Genomic DNA, 26,881 nt, shown 5'->3' on the forward strand with positions numbered 1-26,881 from the left:
ACAAGGCTCCGCCTGTCTTGACAAAGCAAGTCCGTGCTGCTTTATGTGTGCTATGTTCATCTGTTAAGACCTACTTTGCAGAGTGTTGTCAAGCGGTGTAATGACATGTAGCAATGTTAAGAGAAATTGATGTACCAACGGCTTTGCGTACCACCAAGAAGGGATGTGCAGTCTTGGGCAAAACATCTTCATGGGATCTTGTTTCCCATATGCAACACGTTGCAAACACTCAACTTAATATGCGAAGTGATTCATTTTACTCACGGAAGTAGAAATGAAACACTGACACAAATTTAGAGCTCATGAGAAATACAACGCGGAACCTGTTCACCGATGTATTCCTGATGCACGAGCTCTAACAAGCTTAGACATTTTTTGCAAATCCTGGCTTTTATTTTCATTCTTAGTCTTTAGCTGTCGGCAGAATTGATGCCTGCGCAGACAAACATAGAAGTTCAACAACTTGGCCAAAATATTGCCTTTGCGAAGATTACAGGGGAAAGGAAATTCAGGATGTACCAGCACATTATCTGTAGTCTTACCATATGCATCCCTCTGGTCTGCATACTTCTCAAACTCTTGCACAGTATGTTTGAAAAGCTGGAAAAGGTGCGCATTTGGATGCTTTAGCCTCCCTCTCGTCTTCCAGTTCGCAAGGTCAACTTCAGCTGCTTTTGAGATGCCTTTGTGTCCTTTAATTGCTTCTTTGCAAACAATGCACTGTGATTGACTAGCTTCCTTGTTACGAATTTAGTAACATAATAAATCATGCAGTCAACAACAGTTGCATTGCAGTGATCGTGCTCAAATACTTTGTAACAGCGCTGGCATGGTTAGTGGCACTGATGAAGAATATCTCGCTCGCGCCACAGAGACCGCTTTCGGCAACCGGCCTGCCCAGCAACGCCGACAGCCCGCTCCACAGGCTCACCAGTCGCGGCTATAGCCGGGACCTCAAATAGCAAACTTGAGAGAGATCGGGGTGTAGTTTGAGGCAGCTGGTGGAGAAGGTTGGCAAGAGACCGACGCGTGCTTGCATGGCACTTGCCGAACCATGGGCGGGGCACATACGGTGGCGGCGATAGTGGAGAGACAGGTGTGGGGAGGGTCGACGACGGAGGAGCGGGCGGAGGGAAAGCCGAAGCAGCTATGAGGGGTGATTTGGCCAGTGGTCATGAGTTGTGTGGCAGCGGTGTTTCTGAGTCCGGAGCAGGAGCGCAGAGAGTCGGCGGGAGCTCCAAGCCAAAATATGCCGTCAGGCCCTTCTTGAAATCACCGTAATGTCGGGGCCAATAGGCGGCAACCGCAGCTTCCTTTGCTATCACACCATCCAGCTTATGTCTCAGTTCTTCCACCTTTTTCGGCCGTTTTACAGCTGATCTCTTGCATATACCTGTAAAGTCAGCCAAAGTCACAAAAGCAGATTGGCCACTTTCAGCAGCTGTGCAGTTCCCAAACTGTTGTGGCTTCAAGAACGATTGCAGTGAAAGCATTCGGCAAAACGGCAGAAACGTTGCAAATGTCGGGTTTTTATTTTGTCCTCCTGCTTTCCTTAATATTCCTAAAAAGCATTCCAAAGGGTCTTGATTAATCTTAGCTGTGAGAATATATTTGAACTCGCATTCCGGCAGGAGGTAAGCGGACAGCTCTTTAACTGACTTTAATGTCGCTTGCAATCCCTCTGCAGTTGACTGGGTCAGGAGATAGTGTGGGAATGTCTCCAATGGGAACTTCTTGTTCCCATTTGTCGAGCCACCTGGAGGAACTCTCAGTTACTACAAAGTCCTTGTATCCGATAGTGCAGCCTTCTGCTATGAAGGTGGCGGTTAAGGGCATCAAATATGTCATTAAGAAAAAGCGTAAACTCGACAGTTGGCTCTGCATTATAATGTTGAGGTGCACCTCTGCGTGAATAAAACTGTATAAGCCAACCATACTTGTGTACCTCCTTATTGTGGACACACAGGGAAGCGGTAATATGCTACTACTTCGCGAGAAAGAATATTTAGCAGGGCTTCGTATATTGAGGGGCAGGCACAGTAGGAGCCAGTCGTGTGCGTATTTTCTGTTTTCTTTGGTTGTGCATTTGGCAGCAGAAATACATCCCCTCAAAAGAAGTAGCTGTGCTGGTGGCACATCAAGAGCTTGCAACCGTTCTGTGACGTCTTCTTCTTGTAGCTTCACCATTTCCTTCTTGCCTCCCTCAAGCTGGTTTGTCAGAAGCTTATTACGCTTCACAAGTCTTGCTCGTGAGCGTTGCAGCTCAACTCTCGTAAGGCGCAACTATCTCAGCAGAGAAAAGCAAGCATGCAGGCGCCTGCGGGACGAGGGCAGGGCACTAGTTTACCGCGCCGTCTCTCGTTGCGCCAAGTTACTAGATTGCTGCTGGTTCCTTTCCACAGAGCTCTGACTGCACGCTGTTCTCTCAACTAGCTTCACTTCCACTGCGACTGCGCCTGACCTCAGAGCTTAGATTGCTTAAACAGTGCTATTCAGGCGACCGCATCGTGTGGGCTAGCCACTGGTTAATCCCCGTGGCTTCTTGACTACATTTAACTAACTGAAAAGAAAATGCGACGAATAAGGCACGTCGCTTGATAAAAGGCAGCTTTGTTTAGACTTAGTCATAGGCTGGCATGGGAACAAACACTGTTCAAGATTCCCCGTAATAAGGCTAAAAGAACGTACCTACACACTGACAAGGGTAGGAGAGCCGAGACAACAGTGCGACATGGTAACTAGCACTGAAAAACACAAGGGGCAACGACAAGATACCAACGGGACACACATTGTCCCTTGTGTTTTTAGCACTAGTTACCATGTCACAGCCCGTTTATAAAAAGCACCAACTAGCCTGACCTTCTTTAGAGAGAGCACTCTGTCTCATCTCTACTTCGCTCGTTCGTGTGTAGGTGCCTTTGTTTGGACTTATTACGTCATGCAAACTTGCTATCACTCTGTGTTGTCGTGCAAGATTCCGCAGTTTGCTAATACTAAGGCAATGTAAGTGTAAGTGATCGGGCTGTGTGCTTCATTTCTCTTGGTATTCGCTCTGACGAGCAGCCTCTTGTTTGCAGGCAGTCGTACCTGCCGCCGTAAAAGGCACAGGCATTGCTGCAACGTGATGATCACAGCCTCCTATCAGCTTAGATATTCACACAGGCAAACGATACTTCTATCATTATCACGATTAATTGGGCACATGACTCTATCATGCCCTATAGCATGCAGTCACGCCTTGGCCATCGCCACATTGAGCATTTAGGCTCACATGTCTTATCGCCTGTGGTGATTGTCAGTGCTATGCTTTTCATTTCAGGGCACGTACTCCATAGTCCTGATGGCTGTCGTCGACAGCCACTGCAAGTACATACTTGTATATGTGGGTGCGGAAGGTCGGCACAGCGATGGCGGAACTTTCAAGAACAGTGCTTTTGGATATGACCTCATTGAAGGACGCCTCCCCATTCCACAACTTAAAAACTTCCTGGGACGGCAACGACTGCGCTTTACGCATTTGTGGGCGATGAAGCTTTTCAGCTTCGAACAGACTTTTTGCGCCCTTACCCATCAAGGCAGCTGGATGACGAGAAGAGGGTGTTCAACTACAGATTAAGTAGAGCACGGTAAGTTGTGCTATTATTTCATTAAGCTTGGTAAATTGTCATTGAAAGAAAGTGGTAGAAAACAGACCTCAGTCGAAAGATATTATCCACAGTTCAGATGAATGAAAGCCTTTGAAACAAACGTCATACTGACGGGACAATAGCATCAGCTTGAACAAATGGAAAGTTCAAAGCAAACAAGTTGGTACAAATGAACAAAATTCCGTTGTATCATAACTTTACTGTTTCTGTTACCATCTCTGTATCCCCTCTGCATGTGTTTGTTAATGAATAAATGCATTGAACATAGTGCAGCCTTTCTTTGGAGATTGTTATGGTTTTAAATGCATTCATTTTTTTCAGACGGTGTGCCAAGAATGCCTTTGGCATCACCGCAGCCAGGTGGCGTATACTTCTGCGCACTATCCCCCTGCACCCCGAGAACGTCGACTACATTGTAAAGGCTGTCTGTGTCCTCCACAACTTCCTGGCAGTTCGAAACCCTCAGCCTCAGACCTTTGCAGACAGTAAGGACATGTTGGGGAATGTTGTGGAAGGACGCTGGCGGCAAGGCATCCAGAGGGTGTTGGGGGATAACTCCGAGCCTCGGTACTTCCCACTGGCTCCGACGCATGCACGAAATCACCACAATGATGCTGCTGCGACCAGGGACCAGTTCGCTGCATACTTTTGCAGCACTCTTGGTGAAGTTTCGTGGCAGTGGCAGCAACCAGGGATCTCACAGGAGGCAGCCTTGAAGGGGCTGCAAAGGCAGCAGCGTCGTGCTTGCCACTGAAGGTAAATTACTGTAGTGTTTAAGAGTGCATAAGAACTTCTAGTTCATTAAGTTTTGATCGCGGATGATAACGTTTGCTGCCCTAACCTCTACCTTATACCAGCAGGCCTTGCTGTGTGGGAACGAACATTTAGTAGCACTATTTCAACATGAAATGGAGAGTATCCGGCACATATCAGCATTGCCTCAATTTTGTGAGGAGGACAAGATGGAGAGAGTGATGGCTAGCATAAAACAAGGTTTTTGTTATGAAAAGTAATTTTTGTGTTTGCGTCTATAGTCTGTTACAAAAACAACGAAGGAACTTGAATTTCATTTTGTGCTTACTTTACGGCACAGCTTACATTAACCAATTCAGGATATCAGTTAGCTCCTCAGCCCGGAATGCATGCATCTTAACATATCCGTCGCACATGCAGTCATTTTGTGTCACCGTGGAGTCCCTGCAAGATTTTGTCGGAATTGCACAACGGATTCTTGCCTGTTTGCTTATAGTGTACTTATGGCATTCAGAGCACTGCCTCTGTACTGCAGGTTACAAATTGCCTTTCCTCAGGGGCACAGGAGTTGCCTACACTTTTCAGCATTGTAGTGTGTGTCAGGCACGTAACCGAGCAGATATCCGTGGCAAACATTTCTTCCCCACTATGCTACATTTTGGCATGTGGCACAGCTTCTGTGCCACATTTCAACCACAATTTAGAACTGAAAGAAAGACGCTAGACAATGCAGCTTCATTCAAAAGTTTGGAACACTTCCAGCAGCTTTATTGGTAGCTGTGTGTGCCGTTCTGCTGGAACACGTCTCATTTTTTTTTGCTAGCGTGAGTGCGAAGAGCTCACATTCGTCCTCTGCCTCACGGGTGTTGAGCGTGTCGCAAGCACTCAAAGCTTGCGTAAGTCTTTCAACATGCCCCACCAGTTCCTCATCTTGTGCGGTACGCTTCCGCTTGTTTCGTTTTCCAGGTGTAGACTGAGCTAATGCTGGCGCGGAGGCCTGTGACTGCGCGCACAAGTCTACGAATGCCTGTGGAGACTGGACCGACTGGCTTGATGCAGAAGAGTCCAGCGATGCCTGCAGCCGGTCCATCACAGGCACCACATCGATGTCTGCCACAGGCACCACATCAATCAGTGACGCCTGGGATTCCGAATCCAGCCGCCACTCCTCCAGCTCAAAAACGCTCTCCGCCACAGTCTCCTGTGCTGGGGAGCTGTCTTGCTGCGCCGACATGGTGGCTGCCTGCGCTCTCTGTTGTAGTTGCCTGAGGTCCTGTATATAAAAGTGAGCATTTATATGCATCATAAATGTGTTTGTTGCAAGTCACTGTTTAAAAGAAGGTTTTCATATACGCATAAAAAGGCTTATAACTTCCACCCATCATATTTAGGTCATATTGTGCTCTTTGCAGAACAGACTGACTCTATGGTCTTCGAGTTCCTCATACTCTCACTTAATGTGTCTTGCATAATGATTTTCTTGTGCATATTGCCTTGTGTATTGTTAATGTCAATTCCCGTAACCCTATAATGGTTACAAAATACAAATGATAGCTCCCGATTAATTTCAGCCATCTGTCATTCTACATCCATGACCTAGAATCTGAGTAGGTGGGAATTCTTGTAAAGAGAATGGCATAGTTTATGCCTGGTTGGTACAGATCTATAAAATATTAGAGGCCAGGTTAAGGAATAATTCATAAATGGCACAGAGAGCAAGAGACCTATTTGCTGACTCTAAAGTTTTAATTCAGACAGGCCAAAGCAAGATACGTATGTGCAGCCGCATCATTGTTCAAGCGGGCCTCCCAAAATACACCTACGCCTGCAGCATGCAGGAGTGAGTTGAGCAATGCAACACATTATCAGCCACTGGCTCCTCGGAAGGTTGTGATGTACCGACTTTGAAAGCTGCCCTCACACTTTTTGTGCAGTTTGTGGCCTAAGCAATGATCTTCCCCATTTGTCACTAGTACCTCATGGTGCTACACATAAAAGTTGCCAAGATAAGAGAGGTGCAGAAGTATTTGTGAACAAGACAACAAAAATAAAAAGATGGGTAAAGGAGTAGTGAAAGAAGCATGACCGGTGGACAGTAAGCAAACATTTAGACATATTTAGAGCACTTTCACAGTTTGATTGCATAAAACCCACACAACCACTCATCTTAAAAGCCTGTTTCTCAGTGATAGATTCGCAACACAACTGCATGTACAACATCTAAAGAAGCATAAAGTCTTTTGGAATTTATTCCTCATGGGTAGTAAGGAAACAGGCACTCACGGGAAGAATCTAACTAAACAGTAACAGAACTGCACCTGTAATGTGAGTGCCCTTAAACGCTAGGATATAAGACAACAATGCCAAATGCTTCCATGAAAAAAAGGCCATTAAACAACACATAATGTAGAGCAGATTATATTTGGTCCGCCTGTCTCTTCCCATACGATTGCTCCCGATGTGCCGAGCAAATGAGAGCATATCAACTTCAAGTGCGTCTGAGGTGCACGATTTTCATACGCCTCAAATTAACTCACTGTCGTGGACCGGCGACTAAGCCTTCTGCTTGCCGAGCACGAGATCGGCTCAGTTCTCAGCCGCCGCAGCAGTAGGCACACCTGCAGTACACTTCACGTCGCAGTTGTAACCTGGAGTGATCGACAGTGGCAAGCTCACGGCAGCTTTGCCGCACATAACATGCGTGAAGCATTTCCTTGCAACACATCTTGCATAAAATGCCAAAAATGCAGGTATTCTTAGTAGACGCAGTTGAAGTGGTAATACGATCACGTTAGCGTCGGATGTAATCGCATTTTGGACAAATGCTTTGCAATCGTGTCTAGTCAAACAGCGCCTGTTTCACGTACGCACCGATCGCTGCCACGGCAAAACCACGTGCGGCACTTCATGTGTCCGTTTTCCAAAAATTTCGTTATGGCAACAAAACTATCGGTGTACTTACGGCCTGGTGGTCATGGTGTCCCGTAGAAACATCATTTGCTCGTAATAGGCCCAACCGACGTCGCTGGCCTCCGTGTCCTCGGCGCCGGCGCCGCTCTTTTTGGCCTGCTGGTCCGCCGTGAAAATCCGGCGGAACTTATCGCGGAGAGATTTCCACCGCTTCTGAATGTGGTGAACGTTCTCTGCGTGATTGAAACAAGAGGAATCTTAAGAACATTACAATCATGAAGTGCTCGTCATGAGCAATGTGCCTGCTTACCTTCACATGGTGTTCCCGGCATTATTTCCGCCGCCACCTCCTTCCAGGACGCTGCCGTAACGAGCTTATTTTTGTGGTGTTATGTGGCTGGCAAGCCACAGCGAGCGGCGCCTCTCAACAGCAGCGATTAATTTTTCATTGCTTATTAGGTACGACATGTTTGCGCAGGGGGCTGTCGCAGCTCGTTGACAAAAAAAAATCAGTCGGCGCGCCACGGAGGCTCATTCCGGATATTGCAGGAACTGTGCCCTCTCATTGGCCACAAACCAGCGAGCCACTTCCGGCGCGTGCGCCAGGGCGCCGCCAGGGCCGAAAATATCTGAAATGAACAGATATCTAGAAACGCGCGCGCCTGCGCGCGCGTCTCGTTTTGCGCATGCGCAGACAGGATCCAGCGTACGCCCGTGCGCGTAGGCGCGCAGCCGGTACGCGTAGGATGCGTCCATCGAGTTGGGGCTTAAGGTTCTGGTGAACGCATCAAAGTGCACTGGCGTTTCATGCAGAACCCACATTCATGACCTGCGCATGCGATGCCGGCAGACGCTTTCCCGCTTGACCGCAGGACAAAGTCAAAGGTCAAGGTCAAAGTTGAGATAGTTGATGTCACAGCCGCTGGTGTCGCTGTTGCAGCTGACGTCATGTGTCTAACCTTACTGCCACCAGTTATGCGCACCGTTTGACCTCCTCCTATATTCAAGATGAAACTTGGGGCCACCGTGACTTCCAGCTACATACATATTCAAACTTGTGGCCCCGCTGACGGCTCGGAAAGCTGGCGTAGTGAAGCTTTTCGCTTCAAAAGAAAATAACCAATGAAAAAATAAAAAAACCGAAACGAATGAAAAAAAAGCGCTTATACGTCACAATAGTGAGGCGAAGAGAGGCACTGAGTGTGGAAGAAGCGTCGATGCTTTCGCATTCTCCCAGTGCGGGACACCGCAGTGATTTCTCAACTAGGGTGCCTCGAGGCACACACTAAACGTTTAAAGATAAACGTTCACCCTACTCTCAACGTTTTTTCACGTACACCTCCACAATGGCCCCCTTTCTTCCTTCTTTTTTCACTCCCTCCTTTAACGCTTACCTTATGGTGCGGTTCGGGTCTCCACAGAGATAGGTGAGACAGTTACTGCGTCATTTTCTTTCGTCAAAATCCAATTTTCCGGGGCCAGGATACCAGCACAAGGCTTCTGAAAAAGCGCTGTTTTCACGAGCTCCCGAGGGAAACGCAAGGGCATAGCCTGGCAGCGCGCGCTCGTAGCTTTCAGTACATAGCCACAGAACACTCTCCCCTGTTGGCAGTCAAAAATTTGTGACGTGTCACCGCAGAGGGCAGTGGGAAGCTCTGGCGTTGGGAGTTGGGTGCAGCAGTTTTAAAGTGTGCGACGCTCGAACGGTGTTCCCTGGAATAGACGCCGACAAGCGATCGCCTTCGGCTGGACCAACCTTTCGCAGCTGTTCGGGTAAGTCTTGTAATGCATATTTTCGGCGACATGAGCTGTTAACTTTTCTTTCTTTGATTCGAAATTCGGCGCGGGTCAAAACGGCCTAACTCAGGCCCACCGTTAGAGTCATGATTCTTCTCGCGTCTCAAGGTCTCGAAAGCAGCTTCTTGGGCAAGTTCGTTTTGCATTCTTTTGAAGGAGCGCAGGAGTACACGGACTGATGGAAAATACGCATGCGTTATTTTTCTTAGCGCAAGTTTCAAAGATTGGTTCGGGTGTCCAACGATATATGAGACAGATAATGCGCCATTTCGTCCCCCCCCCAAAAAAAAAACAATTAATATTTCAAAGATTTCTCTAGTGAAAAGCGCGAGACACTGCAGCACCCGAATGAAAGAGGAAGCACTTCAGGGTCTATCTCGCCGACGAGAGCAGATGTACATATGCCTCAAAATGCATGGCAGAAAACGCGTTGTGGGTTCCTGGATGGACACGCCGCGGTGGCTCAGTGGTTAGAGCGCTCTACTACAGATCCGGAGTTCCCGGGTTCGAACCCGACCGCGGCGGCTGCGCTTTTATGGAGAAAAAACGCTAAGGCGCCCGTGTGCTGTGCGATGTCAGTGCACGTTAAAGATCCCCAGGTCGTCGAAATTATTCCGGAGCCCTCCACTACGGCACGCACCTCTCTCTTTCTTCTTTCACTCCCTCCTTTATCCCTTCCCGTACGGCGTGGTTCAGGTGTCCAACAATATACGGGACAGATACTGCGCAATTTCCTTTCCCCTAATACCAATTATTATTATTATATTATTATTATTATTATTATTATTATTATTATTATTATTATTATTATTATTATTATTATTATTATTATTATTATTATTATTATATTCCTGGATGGTTTGTATGAAGCACTTCAGTGTCAATCTCGTCGTCGAGAGCAGATGTCCTTATCCCTGAAATGAATGGCAGAAAAGGTGTGCGTTCTAGGATGGCTTATATCAAGTGGTAGCCGAACACGAGTCTTAGGGCCTTCGTATGAGCCTTTCTATAGGAGAACAAGATCAAACAATGCTCACGACGTAGCACATTCTTTCAGAAGAAATTTAACATGGGCACTTGCGTTGATGACCTGTAGTTGATGAAAACATTGGCAGCGGTTTAACTATTTTCAAATTAGTTAGACAAAGCGAACGCTGCTCTTAGACGCTTGAAACGCTTCGCAGGCGATTCAGATACGCTCTCAGCCGCGCTTTCATCCATGGCGAAACTCCATGCGCGAGCGGCGTCGCGTCCTTAAGCGAACGCCGAGTCACGCATAGTCGCATGACGACAACTGGCGTTTGCAATTGATTGAACAGATTTTATTTCTGTCAGAACAGGGTGTTCCTCTATACCCCTACCCCGACCCGCCGCGGTGGCTCGGTGGGTAGGGCACCCGGCTACTGATCCGGAATACACGGGTTCGAACCGGAACCCGGCGGCAGCGTTTCTATGCAGGCGTAACGCAAAGGTCCGCGTGCGCTGTGCGATGTCAGTGCACATTAGAGATCCCCAGGGGGTCGAAATTATTCCGGAGCTCTCCACTACGGCACCTCTTTCTTCCTTTCTTCTCTCACTCCCTCCTGTACCCCTTCCATACGGCGTTGTTCGAATGTCCGCCGAGATGTGAGACAGATACTGCGCCATTTCCTTTAATATTAATAATAATTGGTTATTGGGGAAATTAAATGGCGCAGTATATGTCTCATATATCGATGGACACCTGAACCGCGCCGTAAGGGAAGGGATAAAGGAGGGAGTGAAAGAAGAAAGGAAGAAGAGTTGCCGCAGTAGAGGGCTTCGGAATAATTTCGACCACCTGGGGACCTTTAACGTGCATTGACATCGCACAGCACACGGGCGCCTTTAGCGTTCTTCCTCCATAAAAACGCAGCCGCCGCGGTTGGGTTCGAACCCGGGCCATTTGCTTTCCCCAAGAACCAATTTTCATTTTCCGCCCCCGAAAGGGAGGCCTAGGAGTCCGGGTGTTGCGCGTCCGCGGTTAGTGGCTGGCGGGCAGTACTTGATTGCTAGCGGCCTCTTCCGCCAGATGCATGATGCTGCGCTCCGTAGATGGCCTAGCGCGAGCGCTCCATCACGCGGCACTGGTGCCCGTGCATTGTCGTCTTCTACGTGGCACCACTGCGGTGGTTCTTTGCAGGGCATTTTAAAGCGAAAGCTTTAATAATGCGCAAGTATTGTATGGCTATGTAGGCGGTTTCGGCATGGACTAAATAATCGTTGTCCTATACCGGAGGAATATATTGGTATATTGGGAAAAAAATAGCATCGTCGGATAGAGTATCGAAAGAGAATGTGCAAGTGACCAAATCGTTAAGGTTAGCTCAGTCATGCCAGGACATAACCAGAGTTTGTTGTCACTAAAATGTTAGGAAGTGAAGCAGTATTCCATGAGACACGTCATTTAGTGAATTTTTTTGACAGAAATAAACAGTGCCGGATGATCGGTAAAGTAACACGCAGTTGTCTCAATGCTGCATACGCAGAATTTAGACTGGTTGCTTTCTCTCAGATACACGTCATTCCTTCCGCTCCAGGATCCGGAGTACCCAGGTTCGAACCTGACTGCGGCGTCTGCGCTTCGATGGAGGCGAAACGCTAAGGCGCCAATGCGCTTTGCGATGTCAGTGCACGTTAAAGATTCCTAGGTGGCAGAAATTATTCCGGAGCCCTCCCCACGGCACCTCTTTTCTTTTTTCACTCTCTCCTTTATCCTTTCCCTTACCGAGCGGTTCACGTGTACAACGACATATCAGACAGACACTCCGCCATTTCTTTCCCAAAAAACCAATTATTATTATTATTCTTCCCGGGTTCGACCAACCGCAGCGGCTACGTTTTGATGGAGTCGAATCATGCGATGTCAGTGCACGTTAAAGATCTCCAGGTGGTCGAAAGTATTCCGGAGTCCTCCACTGCGGCACCTCTTTCTTCCTTTCTTCTCTCAGTCTCTCCTTTATCCCTTGCCTTACGCCGGGGTTCGGATGTCCGCCGATATGTGAGAAATACTGAGCCATTTTCTTACCTTCAAAACCAATTTTCAATTTCATTTATTAACTTCGTATTTATTTTGAGTTTTTTCCTTATGGAAGTATGCTAGAAGTTTTGAACATTCTTAGAAATGCATCAACAATACATGTTCTGTCGGCATAGCATATTTATTATGCATTAAAAATATACTTAAATATACATGCATCAGCAAACTGGAACTGCTTCGAAAGTGACATCAGCAAACAGGAACTGTTCCGACAAATGTGATACTTGACTTGCCTTGTGACGCGCTTTTGCGCAAAGAATGTAGGCCACCAAATTCTATTGACTGCCTTTCTCCTAGAAGTTAACATAAACGAATGGACGACAGAAAAGGGAGTTTTTACTGTTCTCGGAAACGTTATTTCGAACACTAGGTTGTTCCACGGCAGCTCGAACTGCGCTGCAAATATGCAGGCCCTATATGGTACGCACGAATGAATTTCGCAATTACTAAACGGCACTTTAAATGCGCAGGGGCCATGCTAATCCTCTCTGTATCGTTCCAACTCTCTTATCCCTTCCCTTACGGCGCTGTTCAGGTGTCATATGAGACAGATACTGCGCCATTTCCTTTCCCCAAAAAACCATTATTATTATTATTATTATTATTATTATTATTATTATTATTATTATTATTATTATTATTATTATTATTATTATTATTATTTAAATGCATTGCCAACATGTCATTTCCAGAAACGCGATTTCGAGCACCAGCTGTTCAAGGGCAGCTTCATATCTGCTGCAAATACGTTTACGCGGACTTTTCATTGGTTACAATTGAAATACTCTTTGGACAAATTAATTTCGTATTTGCAAAAGTACACCTTCAATACATGGCAAAAGGTCACTGCCAGGAACGTGATTTCGAGCGCTAGATTTTTCTACGGCAGCTAAATGTGTGCTTCAAATACGAGTAAAAGGACTGCCTGTTTGTTAAAATTGCATTATACTTCCGACTAGCTATTTCAATTTACAAAAGTACACCTTTAATACATTGAGAAGATGCTAGAACCGCATCAAATTTTTTCACATGTTTGCAACGTGCTTGAAACATGCTTTAAGTGACGTGTGCTTGAGACGAATTAATTTCATATTTACAGAAGTACACTTTTAATACACTGACAAGATCCTAAAACAGCATATATTTTTTTTCACGTGCTGGAAACATGCTCCAATCCTTTTTTAGGTGACGTATACTTCGAATGAATTAAACTCATATTCACGGAAATACAGCTTTAATATATTGACAAGATGCTAAAACGGCATTCCAATTTTTTAACGTATTTGAAACGTGCTCGAAGCATGATTATGCGATGTCCTTTTGGCATATTTAAAGAATTTTATATTTCGAATACGAAATATAAAATTTCAGGAACCTATTTCTGGCATAATTCTAGATCATTGATGAATACAAAAAGTGTTTAAAATACATTATAAATATCTGAAAGTACATTCAAAACGTACTAGTTTTCGCAAAGAGAAACCTCTCGCGATAAACCATTAACTGCTACATGCCAGGGTGGCAGGGTGGGCGCGGAACGTACTCAACGTTAGAGAAGGCAAGCCACGTCTAGTTGCCCGATGGACCACAGCTTTCGCTCTCAACCAGGCCCATCACTAGTTAAAGCGCAGGCAATTTGTTTTTACATTCAAAACTGCTCATTATAGCTCGACATACCAAGGGTGGTTTAAATCAAAAGCTTTACTGCGGCATGTTCCGCGATTTTCGCTGACTGCGCCGTTTTGACTCTCAGTGAACTTCAGCGCGTGACGCGTCAAGCTGCGCCGAAACCGAAGAAGATCGGGAGCTTCGGGAGCAAAGCTACGACGCAAAACTGGCCGCCTGTTAAATATTACACCTCAATCGCGCTTTATTTAAGCAACGTGACGGTATAACGACCAATGTGCGCTGCGTGCGGTGGCATTGACAACGTTGTGGCATAAACGCTCCTCTGAACCTGTAGGCCGCCGGCATTCATGTGTTCATTGGCGTTGACAACGTTGTATAGTGATTTTGAGGAAAGAAAGAGCGCATAACTGGCTCCCTGGGTTTGTGCACGGACATCTCAGTCGCGCTTTGCGGTACTACTGGCTACAAGTTTCTGGGACGCGAGTTTTAAGAAAAACTTTTACTGTAGGTCTACCTAGCTATCCAGTCACCTGATATTGTATGAAGGCACTAAAGGCCTAAATGATCCTCACAATATGAGATGACTGGGTAGTGAGGTGGAGCTGCAATAAATGTTTTCAAGAGCGTTAGCTCTTTTTGATCACGTTTCTCTATTTCCTGGGGTCTGCTACCACCCCCTTCTGCGCGAAATTTTCTCAGAGGAATTCAAGATGGTAGCTCCCATAGTGAATTGATATAGCAACCCAATTTATGATTAGTTGGTGACCTCATTAGCATATCTAATTGGCGATTTATTTGGGAGGTCAGTGGTTTTGTGACGTCATAAATACCTAGCCCTGTGAGTATGTTTAATCGCTTAAAACTCAGTAATAATGAGGTTTTCTTAACACGAATTATAAATTTCGAATCCTCCAGATGAGTAGAAAACATTAAAAAAATTAAGAAATGAATTTAATATTTAGTTAAGGCTAGGCTTAAATTTACTTGCTTAAAATTAACCGACGCTCTCATGATCTAATGACATATATGTAAATGACTTGATGAGAAGAACATTTCTGACATCATTATCGCCTAATTAGGTTAATATTAGGTTGTGGTTAGGCTTAACATGGCGGCCGTCACGTTAGCACTCGGCAGCTCACAATGCGGTAGGCGCCTGCTCGCCGTGAGGCATGGAAAAGTAGCCTGATCACGTGGTAATACACCGCATGGGCGATAGATTGCGCTACCAAACACCTAACGCTAGTTACATCAACGTCTTCAGACGCTGGCGGCATAATTTTCCCCTAAAACTCGCGTCCCGGAAACAAAATGTTCTCAGCAGTACGTAGCCGTGGTGAGAGAGAGATGTGGGCTGCGCGCATTAGCGCTAACAACGTTGTAGCAGACACGCGGCACTGAAGCAGTAGGCCGCAGCGTTTATTGGCTGACAGCCTCTCGTAGTCAACCATTAATTTCACTGCTAGTGCAGCAGGGGTGAACGCGCTACTTATCCAGAGTGCGGAACCTACTAAACGTTACAGACGCCAAGCCGCGTCTGGTTGCCCGATACACCACAGCTTTCTCTCTCTAATCAGGTCCAGTAGTAGTTAAACGGCAGGCAATTCTTTCATATTGCTGCTTTCTTTACTCTCATGCGTGCTGCTCTGCGTCCACCTCGCCATCGCGCATCTCGCAGGTTTTGCGCGTGCTTTCTGGCGCCTTGATTTCGAATGATGTCATTTCCGACACTTTGGACTGAACTGAAAATACAGCATACCTCTTGTCATAAGCTCCTGTCTTCTATAACGCATGTTCTACTGAGTGTTTTAAAGCGGAGGACGTACCACAATGAAGTGATTGCTATCGAAATATGGTCGGCATGCCTTCGAGAAGAACAGTTACCATGCTGGGGCCTGCTTGGCGCTAACGCAATTATCTTTCAGGTGGTCCCTGCAGGCTTTATAGCGGGTGACAAAAATTGAGTAATTTATTACCTCGGCAACAAATAAACCATGCAAGTTCTACGCATTACGAGAATTGCGTTCCCGAATTTATTCTTAATATAATTATTTCGAACCCCTCAACGTAGAGTGGCACTTATTTTAGTGGCCGAAATTATTCCGGAGATCTTCATAATGAAACGTTGTCCCCCCTTTCTTCTTTCACTGCCTCTTTTGTCCCTTCCCGCACGGGGCGGTTCGGGAGTCCACCGTGATATGCTATGCGGTTACTGCGTTATTTCCTTTCCTAGAAAACCAATTTTTCAAATTCTAGAGGCGCGTGTCTTGTACGTTGTTAGTGCACGCGAAAAAACTCTAGGTAATCGAAATTTCCGGATCCCTTCACTACGGTGTCCCTCATAGCATCAGTCGCCTTGAGACGTTAAACCCCGATACACCATTACCAACACCACTGCCATCACTATCTATTACTATTTCTACTCTCTATTTCTTGGAGAATCTCGGAGAATGAAGAATACCACACCATTTTCAAAGCATTTTGTGTGCCTGCCTGCTCGGTTATGACTGATATTTGATTTCTTCATTCTTTCTTGTTTAATGCATGGATGCAAAGTTGAGCGAAAACAAGAGTGCGAACCGGCCTTAATTCTGCGCATAGGCATGATTGGGCGCTGCTGCATTCGTTGCTCCGTGAACAATTTTACGGCAGTTTTTTTGCGGCTGGAACTGAGTTTTATGTTGTTATCTTGACCAATTTCTGCCCAAGGCAGCTGACCGAAATTGCCGAAAAAAGCAAGCAGCGGACGGCAAGGATAAGAAGCTACAAACTCCCACGTTAGAAATTACCCTTTTTTAATGGCGCCAAACTCTTAAAGAAAGGAATCGCTTCGTGTTCGCTGCACTTCTAATTACGCTTGTTTTTCCTCTCCAACGGTACGAGTTTACAGAAATAAATGCATGCGCTCCCTACGGGGTTACATGCAGCGAGTTTTGTTACGCTCTCTTTATGCGCTGTATATGCGATGTAGACTATGCTTTGTGTTTGTTAGGCACAGCACGCTCAAAGTTTCCTTGGCTTGCTTTAAAAAATCTTGTAATTCTGATCTGTTGCTTTTGGTTGGGATGCATGTAGTGTAGGTTTTCCACTTTTTGCATATTATTGCTCTTTTCCTCTGTATATTGACCTACATATCTTACCAGAAGTCTTGTTCTATCTTTAAAGTTGTGGGTTATTTTTTTCTGATTTAATGAGGTATCCAAGTTTTCCTTCAACGTTTTAGAAGGTTGATTTTTATATCTGGGCTACTGAGTGAACTGTGAGCTCTGTACATTGATGTACAGAGCTCACAAAGTCAAAGCGTTCAGTAAAGTCTCAGCCTATCGTGCAGGCCAGAAGTCTTCAAAAAGCGGCGCAGTGCCTTCGAGACGTTCACCGCCGACGACCGCCGCAGCCAGTGGCCGAAAATCTTCGTTTCCCTCAGTAGGCGCAGGTCTAGATGCCCCAGTGCAAGGCAGAGAGACTGTACTTCGGCGCTGTAGACAGGGCATGCACAAAGAATGTGAGCTATAGTCTCATCACACCCGCAGATGGCACAGGCAGGGCTGTCAGACATACATATTAAGAAAGAGTAGTGCTAGGTGAAAGCTACACCAAGCCACAATCGACACAACAAAGCTGCTTCACGTGGTGGTAGGCCGGATGTAAGCGGAAGCTTCAGATCTTGGTTTATAGTTTTTAAACGCGAATGCGAGAATTGGCTTGAATTCCACGCATCAAGCTTGATGTCCCGTGACAGTGGTCTAAGCCTGCCCGCTCCGTCGTCTCTTGAGATGGGGATGGACACACAATCACCCTCATGGTGAGCAGTTAGCACGGCCTCATCCGTGCGGTGGTTGCCTGCGATGCCACTGTGTCCTGACAGCCATTGGTTAACAATATCGTGCCCTTTGCTGATGGCTGTGTGGTGGAGTTCTCGAATTTCAGCGACAAATTGCTCATAGGACCCATGACGAAGGGCAGATTGTAACGCTTGGAGGGCTTCATTTGAACCAAAGCAAACAGACCATTTCTGGGATGCTTCTTCAGTGATATGCTCAATGGTGACACGAATAGCAGTAAGTTCTGCACCAGTCGATGAAGTTCGGTGTGATTTCTCACATTCTTATGTATGGTCCTAACGAGGATGAGTACGGAGCCCGAGAAACTTGAAGGGTGTCACTGAGCTTTCGGTGTATACGTGCAGTCGGTGACCGTGTTTCTCATGCAAATATTCTATAGTGGTCTGTTTTAGTATCGTCGATGACTCCATAATGGACAAGACGGTCTAGAGGCTGGTGTAAATTGGGTTGGTAGGAAGTCGCAATGGGCATCAATAATTTTCGCATACGATGTACTCGGCCGGTAAGCAGGAGGGGTTGTGTTGGTTTTTATGGCACATAGGCGGCTAAGGCCATCATGCGACAAACGCAAGGTGTAGAAAATTGTCTTGTGCTGAATTTTATACAAAAAGAAAACAAAACGGTGGTGTAAAGGACCTAAAATGTTATTTCATTTCACCTAGTAAAGGTAAAGGGCAGAAAAAGTTTTTAAATGGCTAATGGTAAAAGCTTTAAAGAAGGTCAGGTAACCTCAGCGGTCATCCTTTGCAGAGGGAGGATGTCGAGGCCCCCAACCAATAAAATACACATCTCAGCATCTTCTCAGGATTGAGAAAGTGGCTGAGGTGTATCACATAAAAGTGTGGAGTTCATTAAGACAACCAACCTCTCGTAAAAAGTTAAAAACATAAGAAATGTCAACAATTGCATTATCACTCAAGAGTAGCGCTGGGTGAAATGGAATGCATTGATTATAAAATTGGCTAAAATACTTCTTTCTTAGCTTTTCCAGATTTGAACATGTAAATAAGATATGGTTTAGTGAGAGCTCTTCTTCGCATCTTTCACAAACAGGTTTAGCTTATTCTGTAAGTAAGTAGTTGTGTGTCAAATGTGCGTCCTATGCAAAGGTGACATGAGGTTACTTAAATGAAACGTTCCTGGTGTCCACATTTTTAATTTCACCATTTTGAGCTCACACTGCTCCTGAGTCTGCTCTCTTATTTCCCTCTTTTCAATGGTGTGTATGATATGGCCTACTAAGTGTTCGACTGCATTTCTTGACTGCTGCGCTGTGAGTAGGCTGAGGGTATCTGTGTATATTATAGTGTTTTCGATGTTCTCATATAATATTTTGTCCAAGCCATACGCACTACATATCATTCGGCAGTAAAGATTGATACATAACTTGGCAATCTTACAATTTTTTCCCATTTCCCCTGTACTACGGCACTTCCAACGTGCATCGCTGTTCTAGAGCCATCTGTGTAAAACTCCATGTAATTTGAGTATTTCTCTTTCAAAGCCAAGTATGCTTGCAGTAGGTGTTCACGGTGTTTGTTTTTTACGAAACCCTGTTAGCGTGAAGTCGCAAGCAGCGGATTGTGGTTTATTATTGAACAGTCTTCTAAACGTGCACTTGGTAACAAAAGTGTTTTAGTAAGGATCTTATTTTCAGTACATATGCAGAGGTAAGTATTGCTCTTCTGTTTGCAAGAGATGATTCATTTCTTTCTATTTATATGCTATTTATGGGGGATGTTCTGTATGCGCAAGTTGATATACGAAGACCCATGTTATGTAAGGGATCCAGTTTTTTGAGGTATGATGTTCTTGCAGACCCATACACAATGCATCCATAGCCCAAAGGTGACCGTACTACGGAGCGGTAGATCTGCAAAAGGCATAACCTGTCGGGCCCCCAGTGTTTCCGTGAGAGTACCTTCAGTTTGCGTGAGAGTACCTTCAGTATGTTTAGAGATCGAGAAGCTTTCTTTTTGAGGCTGTTTATGTAGGATAAGAGTGTGAGCTTTCTGTCAAAAGTCAAGCCTAGGAATTTATGCTCTTGTTTAGTTGTAGAACACTTTCATTCAAGTGCAGGGTGGGATCAATCTGCATGCCTCTTTTCAGTGAGAAAGGGACAGCAACTGTTCATTGTGGAGAGAACATTTATCCGTTTTGGTCTGCCCAAGTCGCTAGTTTGTTCAGTGTAAGTTGTACCTGTCTTTCGCATTTGATAAGTTGATATATTCCGTATAAGTTGACGACCTTTGCATTTCATGCACAAGAATACACCCCTGCGGTACGCCGTTTTCTTGGATGAATCTTTTCGAAGGCGTGCAACCTAGACGTACACGAAAGGAACGATCAGAAAGAAAGTCTTTTAAACAGTTCAGCATTCTGCCACAGATGCCTTGTCCGCGAGGTCACGAAGAATCCCATACCTCCAGGTGGTATCATAAGCTTTTTCCAAGCCAAAATAGTGCCAGACAGTGCTGTCTGCGTATGAATGCTTCATGGACTGTGGTTTTAAGACGGACGAGATGGTCGTTTGAACGGCATGCTTTCTTAAAACCACATTGGTGGATATCAAGAAATATTCGCGACTCAAGGATGAACATTAACATAATATTTAGCACACTTTCAAAACTTTTAGCAAGACAACTCGTAAGTGCTATTGGCCGGTAAATACCAGCCGAAGTTGGCGGTTTTTCAGATTTTAGGAATGGCACAACCACTGCGTTTTTCACGCTTCTGGCATTTTTTCGAACTGTCATATTTTATTGAAGAATTTTAGAAAAACTTCTACAGCGTCTTCGGAGAGGTGAGCAAGCATTTCATAATGTATTTCGTCTGAGACTGGTCCTGTCTGTCTGCCGGCTGAAAGTATTTTACGGATTTCTTGTAGTATAATTAATTTATTGTAATGTTCATTTGTACTGCCACTTGTCGGAAGCCGTCATTTTTCTGTTGTGTTCTTGTGGCGAAGTGTTCCCCTAGTTTTTCGGCCTGTTCGCTAATGCTTTTTTGTGTATCCGGAGCTGTTAGGAAAATAATTGACAAAAGTAAAGCTGCCATTAAGTGTGCGGACTTGCTCCCACATTTTCCTGTGTATTACTGAACTATTTATGGTCGACATATAGTTTTTCCATGAAGTTTTCTCAGCGTTGCGACGTATGTATCATGCTTTTGCTCTCGCCTTTTTTAACATTTTTGAGGTTGTCGTGTGTAGGGTACCTTCGGAAAGTTCCCCAGGCATTGTTTTGTTTCTTTTTGCGTCTCTGCATTCTTGTGTGTACCAGAGCTTGTTATTTTGTCGTACTATTCCTGACGACTGAGGAATGGGCTATACGTGCAGCCGCAATATTTCTTTTAGTTTGTCAACGCTAAGTTTATCAGAAAATATTTTCTCCAGACAGGCCCTTTCTTGAAACAGTGGCCAGTCCGCTAAGTGCTGTTTCCAACGGCGTGGTTTAGTTGGAATGATTGGTGGTGGTGATGAAAAGTTAATTATCACTGGAAAGTGATCACTTCCGTACAGGTTACCCAGAACATTTTACTTTTTAAGTTGATGTATTCAGAACCTCAGGCCCCTCCTTGTTGATGGCCTGTTATTGTGATTTTTTTCTTTTTTTCGGTCAAGGGAGCCCCGCCACCGCTGCAGCCGAGGCGAGCTCTGAGTTTTATCTATCACCTCAGTGGAGGCGCTGAAGTTCCGTAGGGATTCCACGGGCAGGGGGGTGGTGGACTTCTCCCGAATGGGGAAAGCCTTGCGGGCCGCCGAATTGGAGGCCGACGGGCCCGTTTGTGGGGGTGGCATAGCAGCTCTCGCTGCATCTGCCAGGGCCACGGATGGCCCTGCCTCAACCTCACTTAGTTTGGGCTGTGAAGGTGAAGGCCGCTGTTGTGCGCCGCGCCCACGCACCACATCAGCGAAGTTTGTTTTTCTTTTTTCCATGCAGGACACGATCTTGAATAAGCGGCGTGATCGCCTTCGCGGTTTGCGCAGCGTGATGCAGCATCGCAGTCTTCGGATTTATGATCATTGGAGGCACATTTGGCACATGTAACGCGGCCGCGACAGCTTTGGGAGCCATGGCCAAACATTTGGCATTTGAAGCAGCGTCTGGGGTTAGGGATATATGGTCAGGCGGAAATTTTTGCGTACCCTACCTGGATTGATTCGGGCAGGGCGCAGGAAGCACAGGTCAGTACCAGGTGCTTTGTTGGAATTTGTTTGTTTTATTTGCGTATTTTTATTCTATATACATTGGTTACATTTTGTTAGGACTCTCCTTCCGGCATTTCCGTTTCTGTCAGGTGCAGAAAGTCGTTGTCGGAGATGACACTAAACACAGTGTTTAGCGATCTATGGGGCGTTACAGACACAGGGATGTCGTCGAAAGTTTCGATGTCTGCCAGTTTCGATATTTGAATGATGTCAACAAGTTCTAGCCGGGGGTATCCACTAGCCAGTTTTGTTACTTTGTACTTCGGACCTATTGAATCTGTGAGAACTTTTGAAGCTATCAATGGGAACATTAGTCTTGCTGGATTTTCTTTTCGTTCACTGTGCACAATATGGAACTTTGGGAAAGTTGTTTTTTTTTTGTCGAAAAATTGTGAGGTCACATAGGTCCGCCGTCTTTTCAGAGGACGATCATTTGAAAGAAAGGAGGCAGCCACAAAAAAAGTGTTCTTCGGCCATGGTGCCAGCCACCCACCACGAAGCCCAACAAGGGGACGGGACAGGAACTTAAAAACAAGCCCTGCCCACGCCAGCTGTACACCACTGCTATAACCAAATATGACTCAACTCAAGGTGGTTGGCCAGGTTAACCCTAGCCGCCTAAGAAAAGTTAAAAAACCGAGAAGGGAGGAGGAGACAGGAAAGTTCTAAGAAAGATGTTAGGAAAGTGAAGGACAGAGGGAATGACAGGTAAAGGCGACTGCCGGTTTCCCCTGGTCGGGTCAGGAAGGAGGTGCCGTCTACAGGAAACAGGCCAAAGTGGTGTGTTGCCTCTGCTGAGGGGCCTTAAAGGTCCAAACGCTCGGCATCGGCTCAACCACCAGGATCCTCTTTTGCCCGGACATGGCGATGCCACACACGGCGATGCGCGGGTGCTCGGGTCCGTGGTGATGCACTGTTCACCATCATCCCCCTGCGGTGACGTCCCTGCGGATGCTCGGGAACTCGTGGTGTCGCCACTCACCAACGCCTGCAAGCTGCAGGCGCCCCCTCGCCGGGAGGTTAGCAGGAAGACCTGAGAATTTTGTGCGGGAGTCCCAGAGAGGTGACGAAAATGCGTTCTCAAGGCTTCGCGATTGTGTTATAGGCAGTCACTGAATTTTCCTGAGCGATGAGTACTGTTGCGGCTGTAGAGGCGCATTTTGGCAGTCCTAGGCGCGTCCGCAAAGCTTGAGCCTGAACACTTTGCAGACACCGTATGTTCGTCTTCCTAAGTTTCCTAGTACAGGGATACTGTACCGAAGGAATCCCATGAATAATGCGCTGTACAGCTGGAGCATCCAACGCACCAATGCTCCCCACGACTTCCCTCAGAGTAAGAGGAGAACGTGAACGATCGATGTCAGACGCCTTTTCATGTACGAGACATGTGAGCTCCATTTTCGATTGCGATTGATGATTAGTTCCAGGAAGCGATGGCTTCTTTCACACAATATTTTTGACCATTTATGCGCACAAGGTAATGGAACATGCTCTGTCGTGTGAATGTAACGACGGGACATTTTTCAGTAGAAATCTCCAGGCGTTGCAGGCGTAGGTAGGCCGCAAGAATGCTTGCCGCCTTTTGATGCCTTGATCGAACTTGTGGTCGCGTAACTCCTGATGCCCAGATACAAATATCGTTTGCATAGACTCAGACACTCTCCGACTGTGGTAGCACATCGACAAGGCCAACAAGCACAAGATTTAAAAGCGTTGGGTTGAGTACTCCACCCTGTGGGACCCCATGGGAAGTGTAATGTGAAGATGGTGGTCCGTCCTCTGTCTGCATAAATAGTGATCGGTTGGCTAGATAACTGCGTATCCAGCCGAACATGCGACCACCAAGTTCTGCACCTTCCAGAGAGTCCGAAATATCTTGATCCTACTCTTACGTTATATCTCGATAGACGTTATCATACTCCCCTTTAGGAACCAGAAACAACGCCGTGGTCAAGCGCTTCAGATGCTTCCGATGTGGAATTGATGACACCAGGTCAATCACGCTATTAGCCGAAGAGCAACCCCGCCGAAACCCGGACATTACATCTAGGTATATTTTATAGCGCTCCAGATACCACTCCATTCGCGAGAGTACCATCCTTTCCATGAGTTTGCCCACGCAACTAGCCAATGCGATTGGACGGCACGATGCTAGGTCAAGCAGCGATTTTCCAGGTTTAAGGATAGGAACCAGACGACTTGATTTCCACGCGTCCGGAACTGTACCCGCACACCATGGTGAGTTGAAGCGGTCTAAAAGAACGCGTCAAGCCTCCTGACCAATGTTTGCGAGTTCAGAGTATGTTACTTTATCAGGCCCCGGCGATGAAAGCCGTCTGCAACCGGCCATGGAGGCGTCTAGTTCTTCTATGGAGAAAAGAAGGTCCATTCGCGAATCCTTGGATCTAGGCACTTCGCAGTAATTCAGAGTTGTGGATTCGTTCCTGGGACCTGCTATTCTTGCGCAAAACTCTTCACCAATTTCCGCTTCGCATAACCCTAGTTGGAGTGCGAGAGACTTAAATGGTTGGAGCTACTGAGATGTTCGCAAACCACGCACCACACTCCAGATGCGTGAGAGAGTCTTTCGAGGATCCAGTGATTCACAGAATTCTTTCCAACAGTCAGCCTGAAAGATTTGAATTCTGCGCAGAATTTTATTCTGTGTGCGCCTTGCAATCCTTAAGTCACGCAGCGACTTTGTGCGCCTGTATTTTCTCTCAGCTCTTCGTCGAAGTGATCACAGGCGCTGCAGCCCTACATTGAAGTATGCGAACTTTGGCATAAGAGTGAACAAGCAATTTGAGTGTTTCATAACCTCCTTGATGCGCTTTTCAATGCATGTTGCAATAGACCAGTCTATTCGTTGCAAACGTTTGGGAGATCTGCATCTATCGAGACTAGGAACAATATAATATGCGGGGATGTGGTCACTTCCATGCGTTTATACGTCGACAAACCATCGGACGCGGCTCGCAAGGCACCGAGACACAAACGCAAAGTCCAGACAACTGCTGTAAGACAGCCGCGTATATGCGTTGGAGAACCGTCGTTAAGGCATTTTAGGGAAAAGACTTGCTCCCTTCGAATGCATCCGGATGCCTCCCCACATGCCGTGATGCGCAATAAAGTCACCAGTGACATCCAAGGCCCAGGTGTTACAGCCAACAAGTCCCTCAATCTATCGGCGCCAAACGTTGTTAGAGATAAGTACGCGCCCACAAGCGTGAACGTCAAGGTGCGCCTTTTCACGGTTACACAGACGTACTGGTTATAGTTGTGAGGGGGAACCGTATGGTGCACATAAGTAAGCTCCCTTCGAATGTAGAGAATGACCTTGCTATTTCCCTTGTGCGTGGAGGATGCAAATGCTTCATAGCCAGAAATTCAGTTGGGATTCTGTAAATTGGGCTCACAAATCACAAGGATTGGAAATCTGTGTATTCGCGAATATCCTAAATGCGGGAATTGAGTCCACGGGCATACTACTGGAAAATGGATGCTTCTCTGACTTGACTTTCAAATGTTACCGCTGGGAGAGCCATTGTGTCTGCTACTGGAAAGCTGAAAGGACTGAATTTAGCACGTCCAGTACCTGCAATGCATTCCGTGCTGCTGAGAAGTGAAAGCTAGACAGCATCACACGCATGGCATTCATAACGGACCTCAAGATGGCGAACACCTGCACTTCCTCACCTATGGCTGGATTTCTGCCTTGGGCTCTCTCAACTGTAAGTCTGGGACAGTGAGAGAGTGGTGCCTGCTCAGACACCAAGGTTGAGAGTGGCTGCGGCAATGATGGCTATGTCACCTCTGAAGCAATCATTCCAGCTTCACCAGTCACCGGACTTACATTACTCAGTGGAGGGGGAGAACAAGTTGCAGGAGCGATGGGGGCTTCCCTGCCGCTGTCGGCATTTTCTCTACCAGATCGTCGACGACGTGAACGACGCTGATGCAACGTAGGTGTGGCCTCTCTGTGCGTTGAACGGACTCGCACGATTTGCTTCAACACCGCCCGTTCTTTCTTCAGGCGGGGGCAGACTTTCAAAGAAGCGTCATGAGCACCACGGCAGTTGGCGCACTTCAAGACAGTAGCGCGGAAATTGTCACCGCTATGTGGTTCAGAGCAGCGCGGGCACGCTATGGTGTCCTCATGTGCTGAACTCTCGCAGAGCGGACTGACTTCACCTCACTCGCAACACACGTTGCGACCTCTCAAGAACCACCATTCCAGGCTGATTGTGTTCGAAACTGGTTTTGCCCCGCAGGACGTAGCGGGGCTTGTGGAGCTTCTTCCAAGCGTACACACCCAAGGAAGCCGGGCGCCGGGCCGGGGGACGCTTGTACCCATTTTTACCGGTGGGTTGCCGGTGGTAGGTTTCGAACCAGCCACCTTCTGCAGCTGAGGCGGACGCCCGAGCTCCTCGGCCACAACCACACCCCACACACAACAAACACCACTGACATGCCCAATTTTCACGCAATTCTGACACTGAAGCGGCTTCGGGACAAATGAGCGAACTGCATGTCGAAAGTGGCCAACCTTCACATGCGATGGGATACAATAGCGCTTAAAAGTGAGCTTGACGCGCCTAGACTTGCCGAGGCGCTGAACCTTGGTTGTTTCGAATGCTGCTCGTCGCTGGTTTAATGAGTATCGGCAGGTCGGAGTCAGAGATGTTCGCATCGATGTCGTAAATGACGTCACTGGTTGTGTTATTGTTTTAAAGAACCAGAGAGCGGACGAATTGTCTCCGACCTTGATGGTCGCTAAACTTTCCAGGGCGCTCCGCTCCGTTACATCGATGGCAATGAGGTTCTTCCGGCTGTTGATCCTGACGTCATTGACCACCCCCGGGACGCGAGCCTCGAGGAACACCGGCGTAGCTTGTCTGCTCAGCAGGTTGAGGTTGTGGGTGGGCGTTTCAGGCGCAAACAGAACTGAAAGCACCGGTGCACCACGCGTCGTGATGACGGTAGATGTACTTGATGAGGACGAATCCTCCGCTCTTACGCAGTCTTTTCTTGGCTT

The 26,881-nt window shown here is 46.6% G+C and overlaps 1 protein-coding gene and 1 pseudogene across 1 annotated transcript in view; one reads left to right on the forward strand and one right to left on the reverse strand.

The window, feature by feature from the left end:
- Positions 1-26,881, reverse strand: part of LOC144128115 (uncharacterized) — a 535,742-nt gene that overhangs the window by 31,351 nt on the left and 477,510 nt on the right. The window lies entirely within an intron of this gene.
- Positions 3,341-4,401, forward strand: LOC144130237 (uncharacterized; annotated as a pseudogene).

Source organism: Amblyomma americanum, chromosome 4, assembly GCF_052857255.1.
Source record: "Amblyomma americanum isolate KBUSLIRL-KWMA chromosome 4, ASM5285725v1, whole genome shotgun sequence".
Taxonomy (NCBI): Eukaryota; Metazoa; Arthropoda; class Arachnida; order Ixodida; family Ixodidae; genus Amblyomma; species Amblyomma americanum.